This window comes from Hermetia illucens, chromosome 1 (assembly GCF_905115235.1).
Source record: "Hermetia illucens chromosome 1, iHerIll2.2.curated.20191125, whole genome shotgun sequence".
NCBI lineage: Eukaryota > Metazoa > Arthropoda > Insecta > Diptera > Stratiomyidae > Hermetia > Hermetia illucens.
Window position 1 is genome coordinate 2,060,861 of NC_051849.1, and position 18,632 is coordinate 2,079,492.

The following is an 18,632-nucleotide window of genomic DNA, read 5'->3' on the forward strand; positions in this document are numbered from 1 at the left end:
TCTTCGGTAATTCCTATTCTGAACATATGCCCAGCTAGTGAATTATGACCTGTCAGAATGCCCACAATACACCTGCAAGTCCTCCTGCTTTTCGACAGGATAAACTTTGCGAAACGTATGTTGGGTTCTGGCAGGAAAAGTTTGGTGTGTCGAGCAGCATTTAGGCTCTGCCACCTGTCATTATGGGAAACTTGTTCCCAGTTTTTGAAAACAGATTTAGCCAATGCTACTGATACCCCAATTGCTGGCTCCGATCCCGGCATAGGGGAGATTGACCCCTCTTTCGCTAAAGCGTCCGAGATTTCATTTCCCTCTATGCCACAGTGACCAGGTACCCAGAGTAGTTCCACCGTATTGAATCTAGACATAGAGTTCAAACGGTTTCTGCATTCCTGAACGATTTTCGAGGTGATCAAAGGACTGCTCAATGCCCTCAGTGCAGCTTGACTGTCACTGCAGATTGCGATGCGCCTGGCCTTCAACCGCTCGTCAATCACCCAGTTTGCCACCCTTAGGATCGCATAAACTTCGGCTTGAAAAACCGTTGCATATTGTCCCAAAGGAAAAGCCCACTTCTCGTTTTTATTCGAGAGGTAGACTCCGGCTCCAGAACCCTCTTCTGTTTTTGAGCCATCGGTGTAGAAGACTTCCGTATATCTCTCCACGCATTCCTCTGGGTCTTCCCAGTCCTCTCTACGCTTCAGGGTAACTACATATCTTCTACCAAACAGATGTATTGGGACACGAGAATCGGAAGGCATAAGGCATAAGATTGAGTAGTATGTCATTCAACTACAGTTTTCTGTCTTGTAAAAGAGTGAAAAAAATTAACAAAATTCGTCTTTGTTCTGCCTGATTTTAATATCTATGCTCAATCACTTTCTTTTCTGTTTCAAAGTCCAAAGTCCTATCAACTACCTACAAAAAAAAAAAAATAGTTATCGCCGTTAATTTTTGCATTGCTACATATAAAAGGAGAATCATGACGTCCGAACTCAAGCAAGTTTGATAATAAGCTCGCAAATATACTGATAACCCACTTTTCAATTGATGATAGTTTAATCAAGAGATAGTGGCATATATACATATACTGGCTTTTTATTGTGGTTAAATCAAGTCTGAAGGTCGACCTAAGCAAAGAAATGTGTAAAAACGCGTAAAAGCAAAGAAGGAAGTTCAAGAGTTGGAAATTGACACGAGGCGCAACGGGTCCACGCCCCAATAATTTATATTTAGATGGATTTAGAAAGACTTCCCTGTAATTTGGAATAATCACAAGACTGAATTTGGAGATGTGGTTGATTACATTTCATCTTATAATACATGTATGCTTAGCCTCTGGATTCACACATGTCAAGAGACAATCCATAATTTTCTCGCTTTATTTGTTTATTGTATAATAATTTTGCGCGTTTTTGTTATGATAAGTTGCCACTCGCAACATTATTTTTCTTTTCATGATACTGTTGCAACTTATAAGATGGTAAAATCTAAACAATATTTCGACATTGGAACCTGCGAAATATCACATAACACAACATGATTATTTACATTCACTGGTAATATTTGAAAAACAACGCAACTCTCTCAGAATGAAGTGACTGATAATACCATATTTCAATGTCAATAACTACGAGATCTGAATGAACAATGCTTCCCCCTTCCCTTCTGTGATATTTATTTAGCAAACATCGATATTTCGGGAACAACTTATTCCCTTCTGTGGTGAAAGGTGTCTTGGATCTTCTGAACGTTATCGTTTTCAAATCTGAATTCCCACAAATACGAAGCAAATTTCTCTTGGTCATTACATCTACCTTTTCAAAAAATTAAACCAAGGCAAATCAACAACTATCATTCATCTATGGAAATAACAATGAAAGTGTAAACATGATATCATATTACATAATTCAAAGCAATTGTAAATTGTTTTCCATTTAAACGACAAGTCAGGTATATCAAGGCCCTTATCGAGAGATTTGATTTTTCCCTTTATTTACATGTTCTGCGGATTACATACGTTAGTTCATATTCGTCACGCTAATGCTAAACAGTTTACAAAACATGTTATCGAGCAATTAGATGGCGAATTCGTGGCTATTGTCAATGTGCTGTGGCCACTAATTAAATTGTTTACTTTTTAACGATATTTGTCATTCCGTCAGTAATTCTGCCCAGTTGTACCAGCTTTGTTATCTCTGAGATTTTCCGTAACATCTTTAAACACTGGTTATTTTATGACCGTCTGATGACGATGACTTCGATGCAGCTGACTTCATTCTTATTTTTTCATTATCACCAACGGGCTCAGAATATTGGACATTACCCGCCGTTGAGACGCGATGGACAGATGATGAAAGTATTCGAATAGAAGGTCCAATGGAGAAAAGAATAAAATCTGATTTGCAAGATATCTTAGCCGACCTGATATGCAAGAAGACTATACACAGGAGGTGCAACTTCAACTGCAAAGGGTGACGGAATCTCATTGTCCACCTTCCGGGTAAGGATGAGGTAAGTAAGTGGTATTGGTGTCCCGATTTCGCCTAGATGGTTTTCTTGTGTGTGTTTCTTCACCTTGTCTCAACAGGAAACGGATGCATCCTAAAGATTGATCTTGGATGCATCTACTTATTTTCTTCGCACTTTCTAGGAGAGCGAACATGGATCTATTGCTGAGAATGTTGCACGTGTTTGCTTCCACCAAGCTTCACATAGAAGAATTCGTAAACATCATTCGCTCACTGATTCCATTAAAATCCATTAGCATTAATCCGAAATGATAAATCCTAAAGGAAACTCTGCCTATTGTTCCTGCTGGGATGTGCGAAGCAATAAACAGCTGTGCAATGTCTATTGTTATGACAGACACACACACACCTGAGTACACACCAATGCATCATATGCACGGCACTAACGCCAGCCCTTATGTGCGAAATTTTGTTCGCGCAACTCCCGTCGCGATTGAGTGTGTGCAAGAATATTCTGTCTCCATAAAATTAAAAAAAAAAATACTGGGAGTTGAATCTTCTGTATATAGCCTTCTCGCTAATATGGAAGGCAAATCGGTAAAAGACGTCTGCATATACCCACCGGCTTTCGACTGGGTAGAGGCGCTGATGCAACGTCTAATGAGATCGTCTCTGCCCTGCGAACGAAACCGTTAGGGACGAATGTTTGAAAGTATTGGAAGCATGCCTAAGAAAAGAGTAGTCCGTGCACATAAAGGAAGAAGTAAGTTACTTCTCGAATAAGTGCGGTAACTCATTCCTAAACAAAATTTTCATTTCACTAGCTGGTACCAGTCTAGGTAGAAACCAGGTGGTTTCGATCGATATAATTCATACACTTGTCGGGTTTTAAGGTTTAAAAAAAGAGCTAAATGCCACCTGTAGCCGCTTTCGGTCATGCTGTTTCACAGGGTAGGGGCGCTGGGACAACATCTGATGAGATCGCCTCTGCCCTGCGATGAAAACCGTCAAAATCATTTTTTTTTTTTTGTTTTGATAGATATCGGGATGGAATATGTTTTCAGATCTAGACATCATGTAGGACCATTATCTTGATTTTTCCGTCATATTTTTGAAAATGAATCCTGACCTTCCCTACCTTTACTATTAGCATCAAATTCAAAACCTGTTTCATAGAGTACTAATGCAAATTTAATTCCTCGTTAGCTCTTTACATCACTTACATGGGAGTCAAGGCATGGGGTGATTGAGCGGACGAAATCGAGAGACTAAAGCTCAACCAATTTGTCCATCGATCCATCCATTGGTAATAAAAAAATAAAAAGATGTGGGAAATATGGGTAGGATCAGTAAATTAATTATAACGTAATTAGTAGAGCTAAAAAGCTTTCTTCTTCTTCTCCTTATAACCCATATGTCTGTTTAAGGAACTACAAAAAGGATTCCATAGCGAAACCTTTCAAAACTTGAATGATTTGCAGAGGAATGGTAAAGGACCGCAAATTTATTCGACTTTGTACTGCTTGCGAAGTCTTTTGCTGATAATCAACTTAGTTTTATATGGTGAAATAACCAAGTTCACAGAGTCAATTCATTTACCCTTGACATTCATACATATAAACATAAATGTTGGCTTGCAACAATAAGAATTGCAGGGCAACATACGAAGGTTGCAGTGCGCGATATGTAGATAGCCCCTATCTTAATTGCAAAATGTCTAGCTTGAATTGCAATAATCATACAATTGGGTAGAACCGAAACATAATAAGTGCCAACTCGAATATGATTATGTAAAGCAAAATGCATATTAACAAGCGAGAATCCTTCAGTGTGAATGTATTTTAATCTACAATAAATATGTAAAAAATCAAGGTCAATAGTTGAAATGCCAAGAGTCGGAAAATAGATTATCAGAGATATGTGGCTGAGGCAACAATGGGGTCAAGAAGCGTGAACACCAAGTTTGAACAATTGTCGAATGTGTTTGGTGGATGCGGAAGGATTCCCCAACCGAGCTTCCGAAGAATCCCTGACATAATCTTGAAGCAATATGATGTCCTTCTTATTGAACATGGCCGGGCCCTTTTCTGGGAGATCTGGACGGACTGACGTGAGGCCGGCGCGCAAGACACAGGACTACTGCATACTATCCACAGTCCAACAGGATGCTGGAACGTTGACACCGGGCACTAAAGTCGCCTTAATGGCTCACGACGATCGACGTGGCCACGGTCCTTGTCTTTCATCCTCCTCGGCCTTCGCACAACTCACCGACAGTAGTTCACGGCCAGCCCCGCGTAGATGGTGTACGTGGAGAGTCTTCGCCTCCCCGCCGACCCTGTGCTGGACATCAGAGCAGGGTTAAGCGATTCCGCCATGGTGCGTCTGCTCGGAGACGCGATTTCGAAGCTGCGACCGACTCCGCCTTCCCGACACACGACACCAAAGATTGACACCCCTAGAAACCTCGAGACATACTCACAGATCCTCATTCGGGTGGACGCTCCTCGGAGGCTACTATAACCACCATAAGAGTCCTGGACCGAAGGGATAACCCTTTCAAGCTCAACGTTCGGAGCGGACCCAATTTTGTCTCTTTGTCGAGATTGAAGACTTTCGATCAGCCGGTAGACACTTCAAAAAAAAAAGCGCCAGCGTAGCATCAGTTTTGTTCAGCAACCTCACTGGCGAGATTACGTGGTCGGGTTGCTCCGCTGAACCCGCACAGTTTTAGCTGGGGACGGAGTAATGTGGCGGCACAGTGGAGGCGCGAACCACGGAAGCATCGCCGTAGTCAATTCGCCGCCGACACAACTGACGGCCTGACATCAGGCCGGCGCGTACGGACTGACTATCTGGTGAACACAGAACGTCGACGCGTGCAAAAACAATTTGCTAATTAAAATATAGTATAATTTAAAAAATGTTTTTTAGTCGTAAGAAGGAAAAGTGACTTTCTGAGCAGCTCATTATGTTCGGAGTATTGGTCAATCGAATAATAATCGTTGGCGCAACAATCCATGTTGGATCAGGTCATTGAAGTGTGTTAGAGCACTTCATTCAAGACCGTAACGGTACACTAGGAGGCAATGTGGTCAGCATTGCGCTCGCCCGAGATTATTACCCTGATTTGACTCAGGTACTCATTCACAGCTGAGTCGACTGGTATCCGATGTCAAATCACGATACAAATTCCACTGCCACCAGTGAGATTTGAACCGCGACCTTCCGTACGACAGCCTTGCGCTCGAACCACTCAGCTATCTGGACATAATCGAATAAAGCTTGTAGAATTTAGTGTAATAATTGGACTGCCTATAAGTTTACTAGCGGTTACCAAAGACCGCTATTCATGTGGTATAGGTCCGAGGTATCTTGTAAGAAAATTTTGAAGATTGAATACCCTCAAACCCACCCGACGAACAAAATGGGTATATCCAAAAGCCATTGCCATAAACATATACTAGGTGATCAGTTTGCCAGACGATCACTGACGCCAGACTGATGAAATACTGATCGTCTGTCAATCGATAGGTCAGTCGCACCCCATTTGGGATTTCGGATTAGATTTTGAGCTTTTTGACTCGAAATTTTACTGCGGGCTGAACTGTCATCTTCTTCTTTTTCTTCAGCCTTTGTCCCGTTCACAAGCGGGGTCGACTCGTCGTGATCGGCTTCGCCTATGGAATGCCTGATCTGGGTGCAATCTCGAGGCTTTCAAATCCCCATCCAGCGTATCAAGCCACCGTTGTTTAGGTCTGCCTTTTGGTCGTTTACCATCGACTTCGATGTTCAGACTAATCTTTGCAAGTGAATTCTTGTTTGCACGAATTGCGTGACCATACCATCGAAGACGCCTCTCTCGCAACTTTTCCACGATCGGTGCAACCCCATAACGATCGCGGATATCCTCATTTCGGATGTGATCTAAACGTGTGACGCCACTAGTCCAACGTAGCATCTTCATCTCCATTACCGCAAGACGCCGTTCATTGTCTTTTATGGTCGGCCAACACTCAGAACCATAGAGAGCGACTGGACGGACGACATTGCGGTAAATTTTAGATTTGAGACGTTCGTTGATACGTCGATCACAAAGGACACCAGTTGTGGAACGCCACTTCATCCAGGTTGCGTTAATGCGTGAAGCAATTTCATAACGCAGCTCTCCATTGGCTGATAGCGTTGACCCGAGGTATTTAAATCGCTCAGTTCTGGGCAGATCACTGCCGCTGACAGTGATTGTGCCTGTTTCATGGGGATCGGTCGTCAAAAATTCAGTTTTGTTTAAATTCAATCTGAGACCGTGTTGCATGAGGCGTTCATTCCATTTTTGAACAAGTTGCTCGAGATCATTTTTGCTATCAGATGCTAGGAAAACATCATCTGCATAAAGCAGTGTGTAGGGCGCTGGACGTTGGATATGGTATATTCAAATAATTTTGGCGGACTCAATTAAATGCAACAGGAAACTTTCGAGTTGAAATTCCCTGAAATCACAATCGCTTCTACATGGTATAGCCATAAGTTTTGTCAGTCAAACAAATCTTTATTTCTCACGAAGTAATAAATCAAATCAATCGAAAAGTACATCATTAGAAAAGGGAACCATAAAGGTTTCCAACGAAAAAAAATTATTCAAAATGGCCGCTTTGACTTCATAACAATTGTGACCAGATACTCGATCATTTTTTCGGTTGAAATTTTCCTCGATGGTAAAAATTTTTTCATCACAAAATATAATTTTACGATATTTTTTACCGGGAAATCGTTGCAGAAGAGCACCACACCGAGTTCGTCGTATTTCCTTCAGTTTTGGCGTTCACATATGGCTAACACACTACCGGTACGCACCGAGACAGATCTTCTCGTAAAATGCGACTCATACTTCGATTTGAAACGCCCATTTCCGCCGACATTCGTTTCTGCTTGTGGATAGGATTGCGACGAACACGCTTACCCACAGCATGTACGACATTCCGGTCACAGTTAGATACTAGACAGCTACCTCACTCCCCCTTGCCCCTCAAGGGGGGAAATCAGTGCGAGTACACACGATTTCAAATTGTTTTGCCCTTGAGCATGAGCGAGATGTACCGAAAACCCGATCAACTGTGTTTGACATACCGCCCGGACTTGCCAATATATTGGTGAGATTGGCAAGTTTTTGCTTATGTATAAATGAATACGTGAAACAGCTTTTTGCTATATGCGTGAGCACGCCGTAGTACCAGAATAGCAAAAGCTCACCGATCTCTCTCTTACCAATACGATTTGACGAAGATTATGCATTTTCCTTGTTTAGCGTCTCTGATGTGTACAGATAAGCTTCTGCAAGCACATTTGCAAGTGGGGTCATTTTTGTAAGGGTACTGCCTATAGTACTACTGTGATTCCGGTGGCGTACGAAGCAGGGGCACCCCCCCCCCCCCCGCGGCCTGTCAACCACATCAGCTATTACGCGGTATTGAGCTAACGTCCTAAAAATGAATCGTTCGTTTACCGGCTACTTTTTTAACAACTATGAATCTTTTTCAGCATATTCCCACATTGGTGCAACGCAATAATCACCATTCTTTTTTCCTAGATACCGAACTTCATCGTGTTGTCGTTCACACGTTACTGAGCTTCGGAACCTGAAAGTCTGACGAAAGTGGGGTATGGTTAAGTACTCTTTGTGCGCAGTGTTACCAGTTTCGGCGGCCTAACATTTCTCGCTTTACGCATCGATTGACAAAACCTATGGCTATACTATGTATACATAGTTTCTTCTTTTCCAGAACCATATAGCGCTGAATTTTCAGTTAATATTTTTATTCCACTGTGAAGACGAACTGTCAAATTGACATAAACGACCACAATGACCCACCAACAGAAATGGGTCGTAGCGAGTTAGTTGTGGTCGGCTCTTGGAGGTGTAGCGGATGTAGCGAACTCTAAATCGATTCAGCTTGTTTATACATAAAATGATAAAAAGAAAGAGACCAATAACGTCAAATTTTCACATAGCTATTGAAACTTATTGCAACGAAAACCAACAGAACTTTCCGGTAGACCTAATAATATTAGCGGTCTGTTAGCAATGCGGCTAAGAGATGGATTGATTCATAATAGAGATTGCTGAGATAAAACTGAAACTGTCAGTTTCTCATCAGTCACCACAAACATAATGTGGTATGAAAAGGGGAAAAATGGGAGTTTTTCACAAAAGGTTTTCACCGAGCGCAATATTTTTAATGTCGCTTTGTACACATCCAAACTACATTTTTCCAGTGAAAGGGACATGACTAGTTGGATAATACAATATAAAATTTATAATCCAGATTACTCAACGATGGCCTACATTTGAAAATCGCCTACTTTTCTCATTGCTTTTCGCGAAAATTTGTTATCATGTGCTGTATAGATAACATACATGCATATGATAATATATTTCTACTCACATGGTTTCGTAGTCGATTCACTTGGTTGCTATTTTCAGCTCAAATGGTTTCACATGTACAGCACATAACACTTTGAAGTTCACAAATTAACACTCGATCAATAGTAAAACTTATCAATAGATAAGGACAAGGTAAGGAATTTACGTGTGTACATAAATCAATGCGTTATAAAACACCTCCAACGAAGAATTTCGTTGATTGCGGTAGTTGTTTCTGTTGAAAAACCCGACGTTGATAAACAATTTATTTTAAATTCTGCAGATACTAGTACGGTTTTAGCGCCAATTCAATACAAATAGAGAACGGGCCACAGTTTAATTGCGACAATAAACCGATTGAAAGAGAGCTTTGCAAGGCGAGTTCAGTTCAGTCCAAAGTCCACTGCCGGAGTCATTCCCTCCCAGACGTAGTTATCGCGAATTTGCCAGCATCACGTCTACTTTGCATTCATACAAAGCACGAAGCAGAAAAGATAGAAGCGCGTAGGACACATGCGAGTGTTCACTTGCGTAAGCTGGGTTAAAGGCATATATACGAGTAGTGCAGATACAATATAAGACATGTCTTCGAACCTACTTATTGTGGATAATAGTATGGAGCTCTAATGGCTCAGAGCTTTCAGTTGAAGATTTCTGAATTCGCATATTGGCTCGCTGTTATTTGCAAATTGCCGATTACAAAATTTTCATTGAGCACGAGTTTCTGAGTTTCATGCATGTTGTAAACACAAGCGCAACGCGGTGACAATTATAGGTTTCAAAACTTGAACTGTGGACTCGCTATACCACATGGGTGTTGTTTACTACAATACATTCAATAATTAGTTTTCTGTAAACAAACTTGTTTACGTCTTATTTCATTTGATGTTCTAGATATTCGCTACTATCGTCACAGAAAGCGTGCAATTAAAATCCTCAATGACTGTGCCTGTTACTAACTCGAATGAACCGAACGAAATATTCTATACCGAACTTGATTTAAGTCCTTTCCAATCATATGAAGAAACTCAAAAGTGGGGAGGGGGATAATGATGATGATTTCCTTCACGGACTCGTTCTCAGAAACAAAAAACTCCCAATATATGGTGGCTAGAACTCAAAATACCCTACATGTTGATAGTTTAAGGGGGGCCCTCATCCATGCAAAGAGGGAGTGTACATTTTTTGACCTAATATAGTCATGTAGGGTATCAAATGAAAGGTCTCAATTAGTAATTTCCAAAGCTGGCCTCATTTTTGACATTTGATGCAAACCACCCACCCGAAAAATCTAAAAAAGTTACCAAGCTCCCACTATATAGGCTTAAGATACCCTACATATTGATATCTGTTTAATTAAAGTTGAAGTAGTATATTAGTATTCTGTACTATACTTTTCAAAAATTAACTAGAAACTTCCCCTAAGTTTATAATAGAATCGTCACGTCTTCCAGTAATATAGGCTATAATAAAGATCATGTTACTAAATCACTACTTTGGTGGGAATCGCACTATTACTAATAAATTTACTGTAATCCAAAGCACTAAATATCAATATCATACTAAAACTTATGTTGGGGCACGTCGTTAGGGAAGTGGCTTGAGTAAACATAGAAGTATCCTGTTCGTAAATTCCACACAAAAAACTAATTACACGGGAATCTCTTAAAGATAAAGCATAGGGGAACCGACGATAGGGAAAGACAAAGGAGACTCAATCGACTCAGAATTACTCCTAAAATGTTCCAATTGGGGGACGTGGTCATCAGACCGGTGCAGCTGAAAGAAACGTTTTCAGAAATCCAAAAGCACCATCAAAGCAACAACCCATCGCAATCACTGAATCAAAACGGCTAAACCGATCCGAACGAAATTTGGTGAACATATGGGAACTCTGAGATCCCACGCACACAGTGAGTGACATAAATTTACGTGGAGTTTAAAGGGGGCATACAAAGGGGGATGTAAGTTTTTTTTTCATAGAATATAGTCATGTGAAGTATCAAATGGAAGTAAGTACTTTCTGAAGCCGGTCCAAGTTTTGATATTTGTTGAAAAGGCGGGGAGTCGGAAGTGATCATTTCCTTCACAGTCCCATTGTCAGAAACTACCCAACCAAAAAATCTGAAAAAAATCAAGAGGCTCCACTATATGGTACCTAGGCTCCGAAATACCCTCCTCCGATATCTGTTCAAATAAAGTTAATAATTTGAAATAATAAAAACTTGTTGTTTCTTTTTCGTTGGTGTGAACCACTTGTTCTCTTCATCAGTGCTATCATGCGAAAGTGGATATTCTCACATAATACAATAGAAACCGCGTATTTCACAACCGCCAACCGATTTTAGCAGCGTAAATGCAAACTCAAGTTACGTTTAATATAAACCTTTTACGAAAACGTATCCGCATGGTACCACTCCGGTTTAAGAAACTGCTTTTAGCGACCCAATTTTTTAATAATCGTCCAGTTAGAACCGTAAATGGACCGCTGCTTCAAGAAAAAGCTAACATTTTTGCTCAACAGTTGAATAACCCAAATTCCAATGGCTCAATGAGTTGGACAAACTATTTTAAAGTAAGACACAACATCGTCTTCTTTAAGATTGTCGAAGAATCTTTACCAGTTAAACAGAATGATTTAAGCGATTAGTTAAAAAAAAGTTTGGCCTAAGTTACGCGCGCAATATAGTGATGATTTTTAATGCGGGTGAGACTTGGTTGTTTTTTAAACTAATCCCAGACAAGACGTTGAAATCTACAGGCGAAACATTCACGGGGGAAACCTATGAAAAGAAAGAATAACTGTGATGGTGGCAGCCAACATGAGTAATACAATTAAACAAGTCGGAATACCGGAAGCTCGTGCTTCGGGTATAAAGGTTTTGTGTTCATCTTATCTAAGAAATTTCAACGCACATTTTTCTCCCCGTATACAGCTACAAAACTACGAGACATACGTACATATTACAGCCGTAGATATTACGCTCACCCTAAACAAACAAACTGCCTATTTCCGAACACTGTACACATATATGCAAGTATATAAATTTAGCGTACCCATATTTCCGATTTACTTATATCTATCTGAATTAGGCACTACCCGCAAAGTTCATTAGCACGCATATATTATATACCTACATACACACATGTCTGGTTGGCAGATAACTAAAAAACTAAAACAAAATAATTCTTTGCGACCCAATTCATAAGAACTCATTTCGTTGTGATATTGATGAATTGATATGTGATGATGAGGTCATGCAGGTTGTAGAGTGCACGAAATTCACAAAAAAATGTGAAGTTTCACCCCCTATAACTTTGTTAATAATAGTTGGATTTTCTTAAAACTTGACCAAACTGTGCATTATGTTCTTCATTACATGCATGTCGGGTAAATTCCTAAAATGTGAAAATATACTATTATTAACTTTATTTGTGCAGATATCGGAACCGGATATATTTTGAGGCCTAGATTTCGTAGAGATACACCACTGTGATTTTTTTCAGATTTTTCGGTTGGATAGGTTCGGAGAACGAGATCTGTTACACTTTTTGGGGGTCATATTTTGAGCCCTCACTCCCCTATGTTTCACCCAATATCAAAAATTGAAAAATTGTGAAAAAAAAATTTGCACCCTCCATTTACATGTATGGGGAGCCCCTCCTTAAACTTAACACAAGATGGCGTCACTTACTGCATGTAAAGGGTACACCAGATTACATACTCTCATCAATTTTCGTGACAATCGGTCCAGCCGTTTCTGAATAAATCGGGTGTGACAGACAGACAGACGGACAGACAGACACTGTCTCGATTCTAATAAGGTTTTGTTTCACACAAAAACTTAAAAAAAAGGGGGGGGGGGATTAGAAGATGATTTCTTCCGCGGACTCGTTCTCAGAAATCACCTTACCGAAAAATCTAAAAAAAATAAACAAACTCCCAATATATGGTGTCTAGACCTCAAAATACCCTACATGTTGATAGTTTAAGGGGGACCCTCATCCATGCAAAGAGGGAGTGTATATTTTTTCACCTAATATAGTGATGTACGGTATCAAATGAAAGGTCTCAATTAGTAATTTCCAAAACGGGCCTCATTTTTGACATTTGATGCAAGAGAGGGAAGGTTGGAGACCGAAAAATGATCATTTTTTTCGCGGACTCGTACTCAAAAACCACCCAACCGAAAAATCTAAAAAAAATCACCAAGTTCCCACTGTCTAGGCCTTGAAATACCCTATATATTGATATTTGTTTAATTAAAGTTAAAGGAGTATAGGAGGCTCCAGATGCAGGCGAAAACGTGAGGCTTATTGAAGGTCATGGTACACGACAAGTTAAATGTTGTGCAGAAGCTTCAATATCTCCGTGCGTCGATCAACGGCGAAGTAGAATAATTAATACGCCACCTCACTCTAACAGAGAATAATTATGCGGCAGCATAGAAGTTACTGAAGGAACGATATGATACCAAGAGGGCCATCGGGAATGCCTACATGAAGGGCATATGGAGTTTACCGAACGGCACTCCAGCTAGTGCAACATGAATCAAGCGCATATTGGACACGACCGAGCAATTCCGTGCCAATACTAAATCATTGGGAGCAGATTTAGTTGACTTAATCATGGTTTACATTCTACAACAAAAATTTGACACTGACAGTAATTCTGAATGGCAGAAATTTATTGGTTCTTCGAACGAGATACCAACTTTAGAACAACTCACAACCTTCTTGTATCAACGGTTCACAATACTGGAAGCAGTGCAGATTACCCAACGCAAGACAGTGAGAGTAGGGGCACACTCAGCACAAGCAATGGGAGCCGTCTGCCAAGTATGCCAGGACGATCATTGAACTTCCCAATGCGACACATTTCTTAACTCGGACACAGCCAAACGACGAGAGCTGGTAGCATCTTGGCGGCTGTGCTACAATTGCTTGCAGGAAGCTCATGCAGCCAGGAACTGCCCATCACGCAAAAGATGCAAACTGTGTAGAAAGAAGCATAACTCAATGTTACACCAAGCATCATCGAGTAGAGTTTCATCTTCAACTTTGCAGAATCCACAACAACATCATCGCTGAATCCTATCGACAGTGGCGTCGACATTACGGCTGTTCTATTGGCTAAAGCAAGGATTCTAATAAAGTACAACCAAGACACACTCATCCTTTTGCGTGCACTGGTCGATCAAGGGTCCCAACGTTCGTCCATCAGTGAAGCTGCGGCGCAACTCTTACGGCTACCACGTCGAGCGACAAACCTGACAAACAGCGTCATCGGGAGTCATTCAACGAGCAACAGGGGAATAATATCTACTCAATGCAAAGAGAAATGGTCGACAAGATGTTTCAACTTATCTCTTGTCGTAGTAACACATATAACGGACAAGATTCCCCAGTCCAAGACACCATGTAGGATAGCTGAATTGAGACAGGAGGATTTAGCTGACTCATCGTATCACATTCCGGGGAAGATTGACGTCCTCCTGGGTGCTGATGTTTATGGCGATCTATTGGAAAATGACACAATCCGGATAAAGCATACCAAAGTTTTGGCTCAAAAAACCAAAATCGGTTGGATCCTGTCCGGGCCTGTCAACCAAGTAACACGAGAAGCAGAACCTTCCAGACAGAGACAAAACTCGAACGGAATCCAGAGCTCAAAGCACAGTACAATGCATTCCTAAAGGAATATCTGGAATTGGGACATATGAGCGAGGTCCCGTCCGCAGAAATTTTTTGCAGACACTCATACCACTTGCCACATCATGCTGTAGTTAGAGAAAACAGCACAACTACGAAAGTTCGCATCGTATTCAATGCGTCCCATAAAACGTCCTCCGGTATCTCGTTGAACGATATCCTAATGGTGGGACCAAATACGCAATACACCATCGTTGAAATATTGCTGCGATGGAGGAGGGATAAATACGCATTGGCTGCTGACATTGAGAAGATGTACCGACAGATACTCGTCGATAGTCGAGACTGCGACTTACTGCGAAATGTTTGGAGACCAGAGCCTTACTTATGGCACCGCCAGTGCTCCCTTCCAAGCAACACGTACACTACAACAGGTCGCTGAAGACGAGCAATTCACGTCACTATTAGCAAGTGAAAGCATCAAAAGGAACTTCTACGTAGATGACTTGCTGACCGGATCCTCGACCATAGAAGGTGCAGCGAAAATGCAAAACGATGTCGTGACCGTTCTCAACAAAGCTGGATTTAACATTCGCAAATGGTCCACGAATTGTGAGGAGGTTCTGAAGCATGTAAGCACTGCTGACCGGGGAACGTCTGACGTAGTCGACATCAAGACATTGGATTTGCAATAGATTCCTAGAGACGGCATATTCACCTTTAAAGTGAAACTGCCTAACATCTCAGCGAACGAGCCAGCTACGAAGCGAATAATTACATCCAATGCTGCAAGATTATACGATTCACTTGGTTGGCTCCAGCCCATCATAATAGTTAGCAAGATATTTATCCAAAGGTTGTGGCTACAGAAACTGGATTGGGATAAGCCCGTACATGACCACTTGAAAATCGAGTGGCTGACCTACATGAAGGAGTGGCCAGCGTTATCACAAATTCGAATACCACGATACATACAGACGTCTGATCGCAGCAAGGTAGAATTCCATGGTTTCTACGACGCGTCAATGGTAGCTGTTGCAGCGGTGATTTACGTTCGAGTAATACATCCGGATGGCACGGTATCTGCGAACATATTAACATCGAAATCGAAAGTGGCACCTTTAAAGGTACAGTTAGTACCCCGACTAGAATTGAACGGTGCCGTCCTACTATGCAGATTGATGAAACACGTGAAGCGAGCCTGCGAATTCGCTGCCGACACAGCTGAATTTTACTGGACGGATTCGACCATTGTCCTCGCTTGGTTGAGTGATCACCCAGCCAGGTGGAAGACGTTCGTCGCAAATAGGGTGAGCGAAATCCAGTCCACGAGCAACTCTATTCAATGGAGACACGTCGATACAGAGTGGAACTCGGCGGACATAGCGTCACGGGGAGTGACTGTTTCTCAGCTCCTCAAAAGCGGCTTGTGGTGGAACGGACCCGAGTGGCTGCAATACAACCCAATCAACTACACTCAAGGGCAAACGACATTACCACGACACTCGAAATACCTAAAGCGTTGAGTTTCCTATTTTCAGTTTGTTCCAACGGATGTTACAACACGTCGTCATGACCAATCCGATTATTACTGTCAAAGTTACAGCAATTCAAACTTTTCAATTTCGCGCGAATTTACTGCCTCATAAACCACGCAAATAAGAAGCTGACACCATAACTAACGAGGATAATTGACATTCGAGTAAAAATTCCATTCATAAAGAATGCACTCCTCCCAAACTCTTTTACTTTGCTGCTATTAGATGAGGCCTTTTCCAGGTTTTATGTTAAACAAAACCTTATTAAAATAGGTTTACTGTCCGTTTGTCTGTCACACGCATTTTTCTTGGAAACGGTAATAGCGATTGACACCAAATAGCTCCTAATAAATAACACTGAACTGGTCCTACCATAGCAGCACACTCTCCGCAGCGTGAACATTTGGCCAAACCGACGACGTAGAGGCATGCTCGCGCAATTCCCACCAAATTCCGATGAAAAAACCCTTCCTTTTTGCTGCGAGAGCAGGTAATCACAGGAGAAAAAACGACGTCTAACATCTCTTGGCTTCAAATCATAAGGAAGCCAATTTCCTTGCTATTGGATATTCCGCAACGCATGCAATTGCTTCAAAACACCTCTGCGGGTAACTCCTAATGTTAGAACAAGCTCTTCTTACACTTGGCATGGATCCTCATCGAGCATTGTCTCCAATCCAGGGTCTTTGAAAGTTTTAAGCCTTTAGGCCGACAGTCGTCAACTTTGAAATTACAAGCTTTGAAGCAACAGAACCAATCCTGACACATCTTTCACTCACGACAGCATCTCTGTAAACTTTTCGGAGGTTTCGATGCGCTATATCTGGCGTTCTCTTCGAATGAAATAGGAAAATCAAAACTTCCCACAAATGACGATTATTTGGCATGAAATTAGACATTTTCACACATCCAAAAGTGTATGAGGACAAAATAAAATCCCCATCCAGCGTATGAAGCCACCATTGTTTCGGCCGGCCTTTGCAAATTCAAGACTATGAATGTCAATATTACTCTCATATAATATATGCATGTATAAGTGCTACATACTAATGGGCCAAATGCATATTCAAGTGTCTTTATATAAGAAATACACAAAACCTTTCATACCTGAAGCGTCCAGCTTCCGGTTTCCCGACTTGTTTAATAATCGTCCCGTTAGAACCGTAAACGGGCCTCTGATTCAAGAAAAAGTTAACCTTTTTGCTCAACAGTTGAATATCCTTAACTTCAATTGCTCAATGAGTTGGATAAACCCTTTTAAAGTAAGACACAACATCGTCTTCGGTAAGATTATCGGAGAATTTTTAACAGTCAGTTCAAGAGAATGATGTAAGCCATTGGTTAAAAAAAGTTTAGTCTAATTTACGCGCGCAATTTAGTAATGATTTTTAATGTGGATGAGACTTGGTTATTTTAGAAATTAATCCCAAACAAGAGGTTGAAATTTAAAGACGAAACATGCACGAGAGGAAAGTTATGAAACGGAAAAGTAACTGTGATGGTGCCAGTCAACATGAGTGGTCCTGTTAAAAAAGCTTCTCGTAACCGGGAAATCCCAACATCCTAGATGTTTTAAAAATGCACTTCACTTACCAGTGGATTATCAGAGTAATCGCAAGGCCTGGATGGCCGCTGACATTTTCAAGAAATGGGGTAGATTTCGTAAATAACTGTCCTGCACATCCCCATATTGCAGACCTTAGAAGCGTAACCTTGGTGTTTTTGCTTCCTAATACCACTGCAGTATTACAGCCTATGAATCAAGGAATTTCTATAGCTTGAAAATCAATCTTTCGTAAAAATCTTCCCCCGAAAATTATTGAGTGTCTTAACAGCGCCGAGTACCCAAAAAAGCTGTTGTCGATGCTATTTTGATGATTGACGTTGCCTGCATCAAACTCATGCAAAGAACCATCTTTAACTATTATAAAAAACACGCTGGATTTGTCATAGCCACTGTAACCTATACCATTACCTCAAATGCAAAGAAGATGATGCACCACTGAGCGTTTGGGCGTGGACTATTGATAATCAGCTACTAATAAAAACGAGGACCTCGACCATTATGCATGTATCGATGACGCTGTTACCACATACGAAGAAAATTATATTGTGCAAAATATCATCGGCAACAGACAAGATAGTGACGAAATCGAGGAGAGTGATTGGACTCCCACTGCGTCTGAAGCTCTTACGGTTGTAGGAACACTCAACATCTTTAAAAATAGGGACTAACGGTTTCGTCCAGAGCAGAGGAAACTCTCCAGACACTGCCTCACATATGCCCTGGGAGCAGAGAAAGTGGTAACAAGTGGAAAACCCTCCTTTATAAATTCGCAAAAACACGACAAGGATGAGAATTATATCCAAGTTAAACCGCCAATAGTTTGAATTTAAGTTAGATTATTGTTTGAGATAATAAGGGATCCTAAATCCACATCGACTTGATGTTGGACCGAACCAACTGGAGAGCAACTTACTGTCATGTTTTTTTGGCGGCGTCTGATGAGTTGCCTCTACCCTGGACGAAACCTATAGTCCCTCCCCGTG

General features: G+C 41.2%; 1 protein-coding gene across 3 annotated transcripts in view; it reads right to left on the reverse strand.

Annotated features, from left to right (window-relative positions):
* LOC119650606 (carnitine O-palmitoyltransferase 1, liver isoform) overlaps window positions 1–18,632 on the reverse strand; it is a 71,093-nt gene that overhangs the window by 15,597 nt on the left and 36,864 nt on the right. Inside the window, exon 1 of one of the 3 annotated variants that reach the window (XM_038053484.1) lies at window positions 8,915–9,217. The exons of the other annotated variants lie outside the window; for them this stretch is intronic. The gene's annotated coding sequence lies outside the window, so the exon portion shown is untranslated. Of the gene's footprint in view, window positions 1–8,914; window positions 9,218–18,632 lie in introns of those variants that run through there. 3 annotated transcript variants of the gene reach the window in all.